Source organism: Lathyrus oleraceus, unplaced genomic scaffold, assembly GCF_024323335.1.
Source record: "Lathyrus oleraceus cultivar Zhongwan6 unplaced genomic scaffold, CAAS_Psat_ZW6_1.0 chrUn0049, whole genome shotgun sequence".
NCBI lineage: Eukaryota > Viridiplantae > Streptophyta > Magnoliopsida > Fabales > Fabaceae > Lathyrus > Lathyrus oleraceus.
Window position 1 is genome coordinate 119391 of NW_026112440.1, and position 15184 is coordinate 134574.

General features: G+C 28.8%; 2 non-coding genes across 2 annotated transcripts; both read right to left on the reverse strand.

Moving 5' to 3' along the window:
- Positions 1-211: 211 nt before the first annotated feature.
- TRNAF-GAA (transfer RNA phenylalanine (anticodon GAA)) lies at positions 212-284 on the reverse strand. The gene has a single exon. It is a non-coding gene; the product is annotated as a tRNA-Phe (tRNA).
- A 14583-nt stretch (positions 285-14867) lies between these two features.
- TRNAF-GAA (transfer RNA phenylalanine (anticodon GAA)) lies at positions 14868-14940 on the reverse strand. The gene has a single exon. It is a non-coding gene; the product is annotated as a tRNA-Phe (tRNA).
- Between the last annotated feature and the right edge of the window lie 244 nt (positions 14941-15184).

A 15184-nucleotide genomic window follows, 5' to 3' on the forward strand; every position in this document is an offset into this window, starting at 1 on the left:
AGGTCATAACTTTACCTTTGAAGGCGAGAAAGTTTAAGAGCTTGGTTTTCGTTTAACAAATCATAGAACATAAAATTTACCCAATTTCGATTTTATATGCCTCTCATTCCGCTGTGTTATAAATCGATGATATTACCTATCAAATATAGCTGATAAATCGTATAAAAATGATTTTCAAATTTGCTAAATAAAATATATAAGCATATTATAATGCGGTGAACGTGGATCGAACACGTGACCTTCAGATCTTCAGTCTGACGCTCTCCCAACTGAGCTATCCCCGCTAGTCATTCTTTTGGGCTACTTAGTGATATATTTTGTGTATGATACATTAATTGTTAATTTTCTACTCTGAGATGATAGTAAACGAATGAAAAACAAGAATAATGTTATTTTGACACAAATTTGGACCTAAATTAGATGTTAGTCACAAATTTCATTTGTCATTAATGTTAATTTGAATGATGGGTCTTAAAGATAACAAGGTCCTTTAACTTATTAACCTTAAACAGTATTTAATGAACCACACATTTTAATATTATTGTAAGTGTTGAAATATAGATATGTGTCTTTCAATCATCCAAATTCTGTTGAGGTTAATGGTTTTAAATGATTGGTTATTTACGTTGAGTATGTTGTAATGAGCTCCTAAGAATTTTAGTATTCATTAGACTTCAACTAATTGTTTACACTTTTTCATATTAGTATTGCATTTACCATATAGCTTTATTTTTTAATTTGTGTTAGATTTATGAAATAAAGCAAAACCATTATAATTGTTCCAATATGAGTGGGTCACGTTCATTGTGTTTAAGGCCGTGTGTCATCCCGATGTGAAAGTGAAAATTACAAAATGATAAAATTCAAAATGCTGACCAAAAATAATACGACTCCCATTATCTAACCTATTCCTACAGGACATGCCTTTCTTTAGAATGTATATAATGATATAGAACTCAACACTTTTGTCACAATATAAAAGCAATTTGTATCTTTAAATCGTATGAATTCAAATCCCTTAAGCATTATGATAAGATAGTAATATGGTCATAACTTTACCTTTGAAGGCGAGAAAGTTTAAGGGTTTGGTTTTCGTTTCACAAATCATAGAACATAAAATTTACCCAATTTCGATTTTATATGCCTCTATTTCCGCTGTGTTATAAATCGATGATATTACCTATCAAATATAGCTGATAAATCGTATAAAAATGATTTTCAAATTTGCTAAATAATATATATAAGTATATTATAATGCGGTGAACGTTGATCGAACAAGTGACCTTCAGATATTCAGTCTGACGCTCTCCCAACTGAGCTATCCCCGCTAGTCATTCTTTTGGGCTACTTAGTGATATATTTTGTGTATGATACATTAATTGTTAATTTTCTACTCTGAGATGATAGTAAACGAATGAAAAACAAGAATAATGTTATTTTGACACAAAATTTGGACCTAAATTAGATGTTAGTCACAAATTTCATTTGTCATTAATGTTAATTTGAATGATGGGTCTTAAAGATAACAAGGTCCTTTAACTTATTAACCTTAAACAGTATTTAATGAACCACACATTTTAATATTATTGTAAGTGTTGAAATATAGATATGTGTCTTTCAATCATCCAAATTCTGTTGAGGTTAATGGTTTTAAACTGATTGGTTATTTACGTTGAGTATGTTGTAATGAGCTCCTAAGAATTTTAGTATTCATTAGACTTCAACTAATTGTGTACACTTTTTCATATTAGTATTGCATTAACCATATAGCTTTATTTATTTAATTTGCGTTAGAATTATGAAATAAAGCAAAACCTTTATAATTCTTCCAATATGAGTGGGTCACGTTCATTGTGTTTAAGGCCGTGTGTCATCCCGATGTGAAAGTGAAACTTACAAAATTGATAAAATTCAAAATGCTGACCAAAAATAATACGACTCCCATTATCTAACCTATTCCTACAGGACATGCCTTTCTTTAGAATGTATAAAATGATATAGAACTCAACACTTTTGTCACAATATAAAAGTAATTTGTATCTTTAAATCGTATGAATTCAAATCCCTTAAGCATTATGATAAGATAGTAATAAGGTCATAACTTTACCTTTGAAGGCGAGAAAGTTTAAGAGTTTGGTTTTCGTTTAACAAATCATAGAACATAAAATTTACCCAATTTCGATTTTATATGCCTCTCATTCCGCTGTGTTATAAATCGATGATATTACCTATCAAATATAGCTGATAAATCGTATAAAAATGATTTTCAAATTTGCTAAATAAAATATATAAGCATATTATAATGCGATGAACATTGATCGAACACGTGACCTTCAGATCTTCAGTCTGACGCTCTCCCAACTGAGCTATCCCCGCTAGTCATTCTTTTGGGCTACTTAGTGATATATTTTGTGTATGATACATTAATTGTTAATTTTCTACTCTGAGATGATAGTAAACGAATGAAAAACAAGAATAATGTTATTTTGACACAAATTTATGACCTAAATTAGATGTTAGTCACAAATTTCATTTGTCATTAATGTTAATTTGAATGATGGGTCTTAAAGATAACAAGGTCCTTTAACTTATTAACCTTAAACAGTATTTAATGAACCACACATTTTAATATTATTGTAAGTGTTGAAATATAGATATGTGTCTTTCAATCATCCAAATTCTGTTGAGGTTAATGGTTTTAAATGGATTGGTTATTTACGTTGAGTATGTTGTAATGAGCTCCTAAGAATTTTAGTATTCATTAGACTTCAACTAATTGTTTACACTTTTTCATATTAGTATTGCATTTACCATATAGCTTTATTTTTTAATTTGTGTTAGATTTATGAAATAAAGCAAAACCATTATAATTGTTCCAATATGAGTGGGTCACGTTCATTGTGTTTAAGGCCGTGTGTCATCCCGATGTGAAAGTGAAACTTACAAAATTGATAAAATTCAAAATGCTGACCAAAAATAATACGACTCCCATTATCTAACCTATTCCTACAGGACATGCCTTTCTTTAGAATGTATATAATGATATAGAACTCAACACTTTTGTCACAATATAAAAGTAATATGTATCTTTAAATCGTATGAATTCAAATCCCTTAAGCATTATGATAAGATAGTAATAAGGTCATAACTTTACCTTTGAAGGCGAGAAAGTTTAAGAGTTTGGTTTTCGTTTAACAAATCATAGAACATAAAATTTACCCAATTTCGATTTTATATGCCTCTCATTCCGCTGTGTTATAAATCGATGATATTACCTATCAAATATAGCTGATAAATCGTATAAAAATGATTTTCAAATTTGCTAAATAAAATATATAAGCATATTATAATGCGATGAACGTGGATCGAACACGTGACCTTCAAATCTTCAGTCAGACGCTCTCCCAACTGAGCTATCCCCGCTAGTCATTCTTTAGGGCTACTTAGTGATATATTTTGTGTATGATACATTAATTGTTAATTTTCTACTCTGAGATGATAGTAAACGAATGAAAAACAAGAATAATGTTATTTTGACACAAAATTTGGACCTAAATTAGATGTTAGTCACAAATTTCATTTGTCATTAATGTTAATTTGAATGATGGGTCTTAAAGATAACAAGGTCCTTTAACTTATTAACCTTAAACAGTATTTAATGAACCACACATTTTAATATTATTGTAAGTGTTGAAATATAGATATGTGTCTTTCAATCATCCAAATTCTGTTGAGGTTAATGGTTTTAAATGATTGGTTATTTACGTTGAGTATGTTGTAATGAGCTCCTAAGAATTTTAGTATTCATTAGACTTCAACTAATTGTGTACACTTTTTCATATTAGTATTGCATTAACCATATAGCTTTATTTTATTAATTTGTGTTAGATTTATGAAATAAAGCAAAACCATTATAATTGTTCCAATATGAGTGGGTCACGTTCATTGTGTTTAAGGCCGTGTGTCATCCCGATGTGAAAGTGAAACTTACAAAATTGATAAAATTCAAAATGCTGACCAAAAATAATACGACTCCCATTATCTAACCTATTCCTACAGGACATGCCTTTCTTTAGAATGTATATAATGATATAGAACTCAACACTTTTGTCACAATATAAAAGTAATATGTATCTTTAAATCGTATGAATTCAAATCCCTTAAGCATTATGATAAGATAGTAATAAGGTCATAACTTTACCTTTGAAGGCGAGAAAGTTTAAGAGTTTGGTTTTCGTTTAACAAATCATAGAACATAAAATTTACCCAATTTCGATTTTATATGCCTCTCATTCCGCTGTGTTATAAATCGATGATATTACCTATCAAATATAGCTGATAAATCGTATAAAAATGATTTTCAAATTTGCTAAATAAAATATATAAGCATATTATAATGCGATGAACATTGATCGAACACGTGACCTTCAGATCTTCAGTCTGACGCTCTCCCAACTGAGCTATCCCCGCTAGTCATTCTTTTGGGCTACTTAGTGATATATTTTGTGTATGATACATTAATTGTTAATTTTCTACTCTGAGATGATAGTAAACGAATGAAAAACAAGAATAATGTTATTTTGACACAAATTTATGACCTAAATTAGATGTTAGTCACAAATTTCATTTGTCATTAATGTTAATTTGAATGATGGGTCTTAAAGATAACAAGGTCCTTTAACTTATTAACCTTAAACAGTATTTAATGAACCACACATTTTAATATTATTGTAAGTGTTGAAATATAGATATGTGTCTTTCAATCATCCAAATTCTGTTGAGGTTAATGGTTTTAAATGGATTGGTTATTTACGTTGAGTATGTTGTAATGAGCTCCTAAGAATTTTAGTATTCATTAGACTTCAACTAATTGTGTACACTTTTTCATATTAGTATTGCATTAACCATATAGCTTTATTTTTTTAATTTGTGTTAGATTTATGAAATAAAGCAAAACCATTATAATTGTTCCAATATGAGTGGGTCACGTTCATTGTGTTTAAGGCCGTGTGTCATCCCGATGTGAAAGTGAAAATTACAAAATTGATAAAATTCAAAATGCTGACCAAAAATAATACGACTCCCATTATCTAACCTATTCCTACAGGACATGCCTTTCTTTAGAATGTATATAATGATATAGAACTCAACACTTTTGTCACAATATAAAAGTAATATGTATCTTTAAATCGTATGAATTCAAATCCCTTAAGCATTATGATAAGATAGTAATAAGGTCATAATTTTACCTTTGAAGGCAAGAAAGTTTAAGAGTTTGGTTTTCGTTTAATAAATCATAGAACATAAAATTTACCCAATTTCGATTTTATATGCCTCTCATTCCGCTGTGTTATAAATCGATGATATTACCTATCAAATATAGCTGATAATCCGTATAAAAATGATTTTCAAATTTGCTAAATAAAATATATAAGCATATTATAATGTGATGAACGTGATTCGAACATGTGACCTTCAGATCTTCAGTCAGACGCTCTCCCATCTGAGCTATCCCCGCTAGTCATTCTTTTGGGCTACTTAGTGATATATTTTGTGTATGATACATTAATTGTTAATTTTCTACTCTGAGATGATAGTAAACGAATGAAAAACAAGAATAATGTTATTTTGACACAAATTTATGACCTAAATTAGATGTTAGTCACAAATTTCATTTGTCATTAATGTTAATTTGAATGATGGGTCTTAAAGATAACAAGGTCCTTTAACTTATTAACCTTAAACAGTATTTAATGAACCACACATTTTAATATTATTGTAAGTGTTGAAATATAGATATGTGTCTTTCAATCATCCAAATTCTGTTGAGGTTAATGGTTTTAAATGATTGGTTATTTACGTTGAGTATGTTGTAATGAGCTCCTAAGAATTTTAGTATTCATTAGACTTCAACTAATTGTGTACATTTTTTCATATTAGTATTGCATTAACCATATAGCTTTATTTTTTTAATTTGTGTTAGATTTATGAAATAAAGCAAAACCATTATAATTGTTCCAATATGAGTGGGTCACGTTCATTGTGTTTAAGGCCGTGTGTCATCCCGATGTGAAAGTGAAAATTACAAAATTGATAAAATTCAAAATGCTGACCAAAAATAATACGACTCCCATTATCTAACCTATTCCTACAGGACATGCCTTTCTTTAGAATGTATATAATGATATAGAACTCAACACTTTTGTCACAATATAAAAGTAATATGTATCTTTAAATCGTATGAATTCAAATCCCTTAAGCATTATGATAAGATAGTAATAAGGTCATAACTTTACCTTTGAAGGCGAGAAAGTTTAAGAGTTTGGTTTTCGTTTAACAAATCATAGAACATAAAATTTACCCAATTTCGATTTTATATGCCTCTCATTCCGCTGTGTTATAAATCGATGATATTACCTATCAAATATAGCTGATAATCCGTATAAAAATGATTTTCAAATTTGCTAAATAAAATATATAAGCATATTATAATGCGATGAACATGATCGAACACGTGACCTTCAGATCTTCAGTCTGACGCTCTCCCAACTGAGCTATCCCCGCTAGTCATTCTTTTGGGCTACTTAGTGATATATTTTGTGTATGATACATTAATTGTTAATTTTCTACTCTGAGATGATAGTAAACGAATGAAAAACAAGAATAATGTTATTTTGACACAAATTTATGACCTAAATTAGATGTTAGTCACAAATTTCATTTGTCATTAATGTTAATTTGAATGATGGGTCTTAAAGATAACAAGGTCCTTTAACTTATTAACCTTAAACAGTATTTAATGAACCACACATTTTAATATTATTGTAAGTGTTGAAATATAGATATGTGTCTTTCAATCATCCAAATTCTGTTGAGGTTAATGGTTTTAAATGGATTGGTTATTTACGTTGAGTATGTTGTAATGAGCTCCTAAGAATTTTAGTATTCATTAGACTTCAACTAATTGTGTACATTTTTTCATATTAGTATTGCATTAACCATATAGCTTTATTTTTTTAATTTGTGTTAGATTTATGAAATAAAGCAAAACCATTATAATTGTTCCAATATGAGTGGGTCACGTTCTTTGTGTTTAAGGCCGTAGGTCATCCCGATGCGAAAGTGAAAATTACAAAATTGATAAAATTCAAAATGCTGACCAAAAATAATACGACTCCCATTATCTAACCTATTCCTACAGGACATGCCTTTCTTTAGAATGTATATAATGATATAGAACTCAACACTTTTGTCACAATATAAAAGTAATATGTATCTTTAAATCGTATGAATTCAAATCCCTTAAGCATTATGATAAGATAGTAATAAGATCATAACTTTACCTTTGAAGGCGAGAAAGTTTAAGAGTTTGGTTTTCATTTAACAAATCATAGAACATAAAATTTACCCAATTTCGAATTTATATTCCTCTCATTCCGCTGTGTTATAAATCGATGATATTACCTATCAAATATAGCTGATAAGTCGTATAAAAATGATTTTCAAATTTGCTAAATAAAATATATAAGCATATTATAATGCGATGAACATTGATCGAACACGTGACCTTCAGATCTTCAGTCTGACGCTCTCCCTACTGAGCTATCCCCGCTAGTCATTCTTTTGGGCTACTTAGTGATATATTTTGTGTATGATACATTAATTGTTAATTTTCTACTCTGAGATGATAGTAAACGAATGAAAAACAAGAATAATGTTATTTTGACACAAATTTATGACCTAAACTAGATGTTAGTCAAATTTTCATTTGTCATTAATGTTAATTTGAATGATGGGTCTTAAAGATAACAAGGTCCTTTAACTTATTAACCTTAAACAGTATTTAATAAACCACACATTTTAATATTATTGTAAGTGTTGAAATATAGATATGTGTCTTTCAATAATCCAAATTCTGTTGAGGTTAATGGTTTTAAACTGATTGGTTATTTACATTGAGTATGTTGTAATGAGCTCCTAAGAATTTTAGTATTCATTAGACTTCAACTAATTGTGTACATTTTTTCATATTAGTATTGCATTAACCATATAGCTTTATTTTTTTATTTGTGTTAGATTTATGAAATAAGCAAAACCATTATAATTGTTCCAATATGAGTGGGTCACGTTCATTGTGTTTAAGGCCGTGTGTCATCCCGATGTGAAAGTGAAACTTACAAAATTGATAAAATTCAAAATGCTGACCAAAAATAATACGACTCCCATTATCTAACCTATTCCTACAGGACATGCCTTTCTTTAGAATGTATATAATGATATAGAACTCAACACTTTTGTCACAATATAAAAGTAATATGTATCTTTAAATCGTATGAATTCAAATCCCTTAAGCATTATGATAAGATAGTAATAAGGTCATAACTTTACCTTTGAAGGCGAGAAAGTTTAAATGTTTGGTTTTCGTTTAACAAATCATAGAACATAAAATTTACCCAATTTCGATTTATATGCCTCTCATTCCGCTGTGTTATAAATCGATGATATTACCTATCAAATATAGCTGATAAATCGTATAAAAATGATTTTCAAATTTGCTAAATAAAATATATAAGCATATTATAATGCGATGAACGTGGATCGAACACGTGACCTTCAAATCTTCAGTCAGACGCTCTCCCAACTGAGCTATCCCCGCTAGTCATTCTTTAGGGCTACTTAGTGATATATTTTGTGTATGATACATTAATTGTTAATTTTCTACTCTGAGATGATAGTAAACGAATGAAAAACAAGAATAATGTTATTTTGACACAAATTTATGACCTAAATTAGATGTTAGTCACAAATTTCATTTGTCATTAATGTTAATTTGAATGATGGGTCTTAAAGATAACAAGGTCCTTTAACTTATTAACCTTAAACAGTATTTAATGAACCACACATTTTAATATTATTGTAAGTGTTGAAATATAGATATGTGTCTTTCAATCATCCAAATTCTGTTGAGGTTAATGGTTTTAAATGGATTGGTTATTTACGTTGAGTATGTTGTAATGAGCTCCTAAGAATTTTAGTATTCATTAGACTTCAACTAATTGTGTACATTTTTTCATATTAGTATTGCATTAACCATATAGCTTTATTTTTTTAATTTGTGTTAGATTTATGAAATAAAGCAAAACCATTATAATTGTTCCAATATGAGTGGGTCACGTTCATTGTGTTTAAGGCCGTGTGTTATCCCGATGTGAAAGTGAAAATTACAAAATTGATAAAATTCAAAATGCTGACCAAAAATAATACGACTCCCATTATCTAACCTATTCCTACAGGACATGCCTTTCTTTAGAATGTATATAATGATATAGAACTCAACACTTTTGTCACAATATAAAAGTAATATGTATCTTTAAATCGTATGAATTCAAATCCCTTAAGCATTATGATAAGATAGTAATAAGATCATAACTTTACCTTTGAAGGCGAGAAAGTTTAAGAGTTTGGTTTTCATTTAACAAATCATAGAACATAAAATTTACCCAATTTCGAATTTATATTCCTCTCATTCCGCTGTGTTATAAATCGATGATATTACCTATCAAATATAGCTGATAAGTCGTATAAAAATGATTTTCAAATTTGCTAAATAAAATATATAAGTATATTATAATGCGATGAACATTGATCAAACACGTGACCTTTAGATCTTCTGTCTGACGCTTTCCCAACTGAGCTATCCCCGCTAGTCATTCTTTTGGGCTACTTAGTGATATATTTTGTGTATGATACATTAATTGTTAATTTTCTACTCTGAGATGATAGTAAACGAATGAAAAACAAGAATAATGTTATTTTGACACAAATTTATGACCTAAATTAGATGTTAGTCACAAATTTCATTTGTCATTAATGTTAATTTGAATGATGGGTCTTAAAGATAACAAGGTCCTTTAACTTATTAACCTTAAACAGTATTTAATGAACCACACATTTTAATATTATTGTAAGTGTTGAAATATAGATATGTGTCTTTCAATAATCCAAATTCTGTTGAGGTTAATGGTTTTAAATGGATTGGTTATTTACGTTGAGTATGTTGTAATGAGCTCCTAAGAATTTTAGTATTCATTAGACTTCAACTAATTGTGTACATTTTTTCATATTAGTATTGCATTAACCATATAGCTTTATTTTTTTAATTTGTGTTAGATTTATGAAATAAAGCAAAACCATTATAATTGTTCCAATATGAGTGGGTCACGTTCATTGTGTTTAAGGCCGTGTGTCATCCCGATGTGAAAGTGAAAATTACAAAATTGATAAAATTCAAAATGCTGACCAAAAATAATACGACTCCCATTATCTAACCTATTCCTACAGGACATGCCTTTCTTTAGAATGTATATAATGATATAGAACTCAACACTTTTGTCACAATATAAAAGTAATATGTATCTTTAAATCGTATGAATTCAAATCCCTTAAGCATTATGATAAGATAGTAATAAGATCATAACTTTACCTTTGAAGGCGAGAAAGTTTAAGAGTTTGGTTTTCATTTAACAAATCATAGAACATAAAATTTACCCAATTTCGATTTTATATTCCTCTCATTCCGCTGTGTTATAAATCGATGATATTACCTATCAAATATAGCTGATAAGTCGTATAAAAATGATTTTCAAATTTGCTAAATAAAATATATAAGCATATTATAATGCGATGAACATTGATCGAACACGTGACCTTCAGATCTTCAGTCTGACGCTCTCCCTACTGAGCTATCCCCGCTAGTCATTCTTTTGGGTTACTTAGTGATATATTTTGTGTATGATACATTAATTGTTAATTTTCTACTCTGAGATGATAGTAAACGAATGAAAAACAAGAATAATGTTATTTTGACACAAATTTATGACCTAGACTAGATGTTAGTCAAAATTTCATTTGTCATTAATGTTAATTTGAATGATGGGTCTTAAAGATAACAAGGTCCTTTAACTTATTAACCTTAAACAGTATTTAATGAACCACACATTTTAATATTATTGTAAGTGTTGAAATATAGATATGTGTCTTTCAATAATCCAAATTCTGTTGAGGTTAATGGTTTTAAACTGATTGGTTATTTACGTTGAGTATGTTGTAATGAGCTCCTAAGAATTTTAGTATTCATTAGACTTCAACTAATTGTGTACATTTTTTCATATTAGTATTGCATTAACCATATAGCTTTATTTTTTTAATTTGTGTTAGATTTATGAAATAAAGCAAAACCATTATAATTGTTCCAATATGAGTGGGTCACGTTCATTGTGTTTAAGGCCGTGTGTTATCCCGATGTGAAAGTGAAAATTACAAAATTGATAAAATTCAAAATGCTGACCAAAAATAATACGACTCCCATTATCTAACCTATTCCTACAGGACATGCCTTTCTTTAGAATGTATATAATGATATAGAACTCAACACTTTTGTCACAATATAAAAGTAATATGTATCTTTAAATCGTATGAATTCAAATCCCTTAAGCATTATGATAAGATAGTAATAAGGTCATAACTTTACCTTTGAAGGCGAGAAAGTTTAAATGTTTGGTTTTCGTTTAACAAATCATAGAACATAAAATTTACCCAATTTCGATTTTATATTCCTCTCATTCCGCTGTGTTATAAATCGATGATATTACCTATCAAATATAGCTGATAAGTCGTATAAAAATGATTTTCAAATTTGCTAAATAAAATATATAAGCATATTATAATGCGATGAACATTGATCGAACACGTGACCTTCAGATCTTCAGTCTGACGCTCTCCCAACTGAGCTATCCCCGCTAGTCATTCTTTTGGGCTACTTAGTGATATATTTTGTGTATGATACATTAATTGTTAATTTTCTACTCTGAGATGATAGTAAACGAATGAAAAACAAGAATAATGTTATTTTGACACAAATTTATGACCTAAATTAGATGTTAGTCACAAATTTCATTTGTCATTAATGTTAATTTGAATGATGGGTCTTAAAGATAACAAGGTCCTTTAACTTATTAACCTTAAACCGTATTTAATGAACCACACATTTTAATATTATTGTAAGTGTTGAAATATAGATATGTGTCTTTCAATAATCCAAATTCTTTTGAGGTTAATGGTTTTAAATGGATTGGTTATTTACGTTGAGTATGTTGTAATGAGCTCCTAAGAATTTTAGTATTCATTAGACTTCAACTAATTGTGTACATTTTTTCATATTAGTATTGCATTAACCATATAGCTTTATTTTTTTAATTTGTGTTAGATTTATGAAATAAAGCAAAACCATTATAATTGTTCCAATATGAGTGGGTCACGTTCATTGTGTTTAAGGCCGTGTGTTATCCCGATGTGAAAGTGAAAATTACAAAATTGATAAAATTCAAAATGCTGACCAAAAATAATACGACTCCCATTATCTAACCTATTCCTACAGGACATGCCTTTCTTTAGAATGTATATAATGATATAGAACTCAACACTTTTGTCACAATAAAAAAGTAATATGTATCTTTAAATCGTATGAATTCAAATCCCTTAAGCATTATGATAAGATAGTAATAAGGTCATAACTTTACCTTTGAAGGCGAGAAAGTTTAAGAGTTTGGTTTTCATTTAACAAATCATAGAACATAAAATTTACCCAATTTCGATTTTATATTCCTCTCATTCCGCTGTGTTATAAATCGATGATATTACCTATCAAATATAGCTGATAAGTCGTATAAAAATGATTTTCAAATTTGCTAAATAAAATATATAAGCATATTATAATGCGATGAACATTGATCGAACACGTGACCTTCAGATCTTCAGTCTGACGCTCTCCCAACTGAGCTATCCCCGCTAGTCATTCTTTTGGGCTACTTAGTGATATATTTTGTGTATGATACATTAATTGTTAATTTTCTACTCTGAGATGATAGTAAACGAATGAAAAACAAGAATAATGTTATTTTGACACAAATTTATGACCTAAATTAGATGTTAGTCACAAATTTCATTTGTCATTAATGTTAATTTGAATGATGGGTCTTAAAGATAACAAGGTCCTTTAACTTATTAACCTTAAACAGTATTTAATGAACCACACATTTTAATATTATTGTAAGTGTTGAAATATAGATATGTGTCTTTCAATAATCCAAATTCTTTTGAGGTTAATGGTTTTAAATGATTGGTTATTTACGTTGAGTATGTTGTAATGAGCTCCTAAGAATTTTAGTATTCATTAGACTTCAACTAATTGTGTACATTTTTTCATATTAGTATTGCATTAACCATATAGCTTTATTTTTTTAATTTGTGTTAGATTTATGAAATAAAGCAAAACCATTATAATTGTTCCAATATGAGTGGGTCACGTTCTTTGTGTTTAAGGCCGTAGGTCATCCCGATGCGAAAGTGAAAATTACAAAATTGATAAAATTCAAAATGCTGACCAAAAATAATACGACTCCCATTATCTAACCTATTCCTACAGGACATGCCTTTCTTTAGAATGTATATAATGATATAGAACTCAACACTTTTGTCACAATATAAAAGTAATATGTATCTTTAAATCGTATGAATTCAAATCCCTTAAGCATTATGATAAGATAGTAATAAGATCATAACTTTACCTTTGAAGGCGAGAAAGTTTAAGAGTTTGGTTTTCATTTAACAAATCATAGAACATAAAATTTACCCAATTTCGAATTTATATTCCTCTCATTCCGCTGTGTTATAAATCGATGATATTACCTATCAAATATAGCTGATAAGTCGTATAAAAATGATTTTCAAATTTGCTAAATAAAATATATAAGCATATTATAATGCGATGAACATTGATCGAACACGTGACCTTCAGATCTTCAGTCTGACGCTCTCCCTACTGAGCTATCCCCGCTAGTCATTCTTTTGGGTTACTTAGTGATATATTTTGTGTATGATACATTAATTGTTAATTTTCTACTCTGAGATGATAGTAAACGAATGAAAAACAAGAATAATGTTATTTTGACACAAATTTATGACCTAGACTAGATGTTAGTCAAATTTCATTTGTCATTAATGTTAATTTGAATGATGGGTCTTAAAGATAACAAGGTCCTTTAACTTATTAACCTTAAACAGTATTTAATAAACCACACATTTTAATATTATTGTAAGTGTTGAAATATAGATATGTGTCTTTCAATAATCCAAATTCTGTTGAGGTTAATGGTTTTAAACTGATTGGTTATTTACATTGAGTATGTTGTAATGAGCTCCTAAGAATTTTAGTATTCATTAGACTTCAACTAATTGTGTACATTTTTTCATATTAGTATTGCATTAACCATATAGCTTTATTTTTTTAATTTGTGTTAGATTTATGAAATAAAGCAAAACCATTATAATTGTTCCAATATGAGTGGGTCACCTTCATTGTGTTTAAGGCCGTGTGTCATCCCGATGTGAAAGTGAAACTTACAAAATTGATAAAATTCAAAATGCTGACCAAAAATAATACGACTCCCATTATCTAACCTATTCCTACAGGACATGCCTTTCTTTAGAATGTATATAATGATATAGAACTCAACACTTTTGTCACAATATAAAAGTAATATGTATCTTTAAATCGTATGAATTCAAATCCCTTAAGCATTATGATAAGATAGTAATAAGGTCATAACTTTACCTTTGAAGGCGAGAAAGTTTAAGAGTTTGGTTTTCGTTTAACAAATCATAGAACATAAAATTTACCCAATTTCGATTTTATATGCCTCTCATTCCGCTGTGTTATAAATCGATGATATTACCTATCAAATATAGCTGATAATCCGTATAAAAATGATTTTCAAATTTGCTAAATAAAATATATAAGCATATTATAATGCGATGAACATGGATCGAACACGTGACCTTCAGATCTTCAGTCTGACGCTCTCCCAACTGAGCTATCCCCGCTAGTCATTCTTTTGGGCTACTTAGTGATATATTTTGTGTATGATACATTAATTGTTAATTTTCTACTCTGAGATGATAGTAAACGAATGAAAAACAAGAATAATGTTATTTTGACACAAATTTATGACCTAAATTAGATGTTAGTCACAAATTTCATTTGTCATTAATGTTAATTTGAATGATGGGTCTTAAAGATAACAAGGTCCTTTAACTTATTAACCTTAAACAGTATTTAATGAACCAC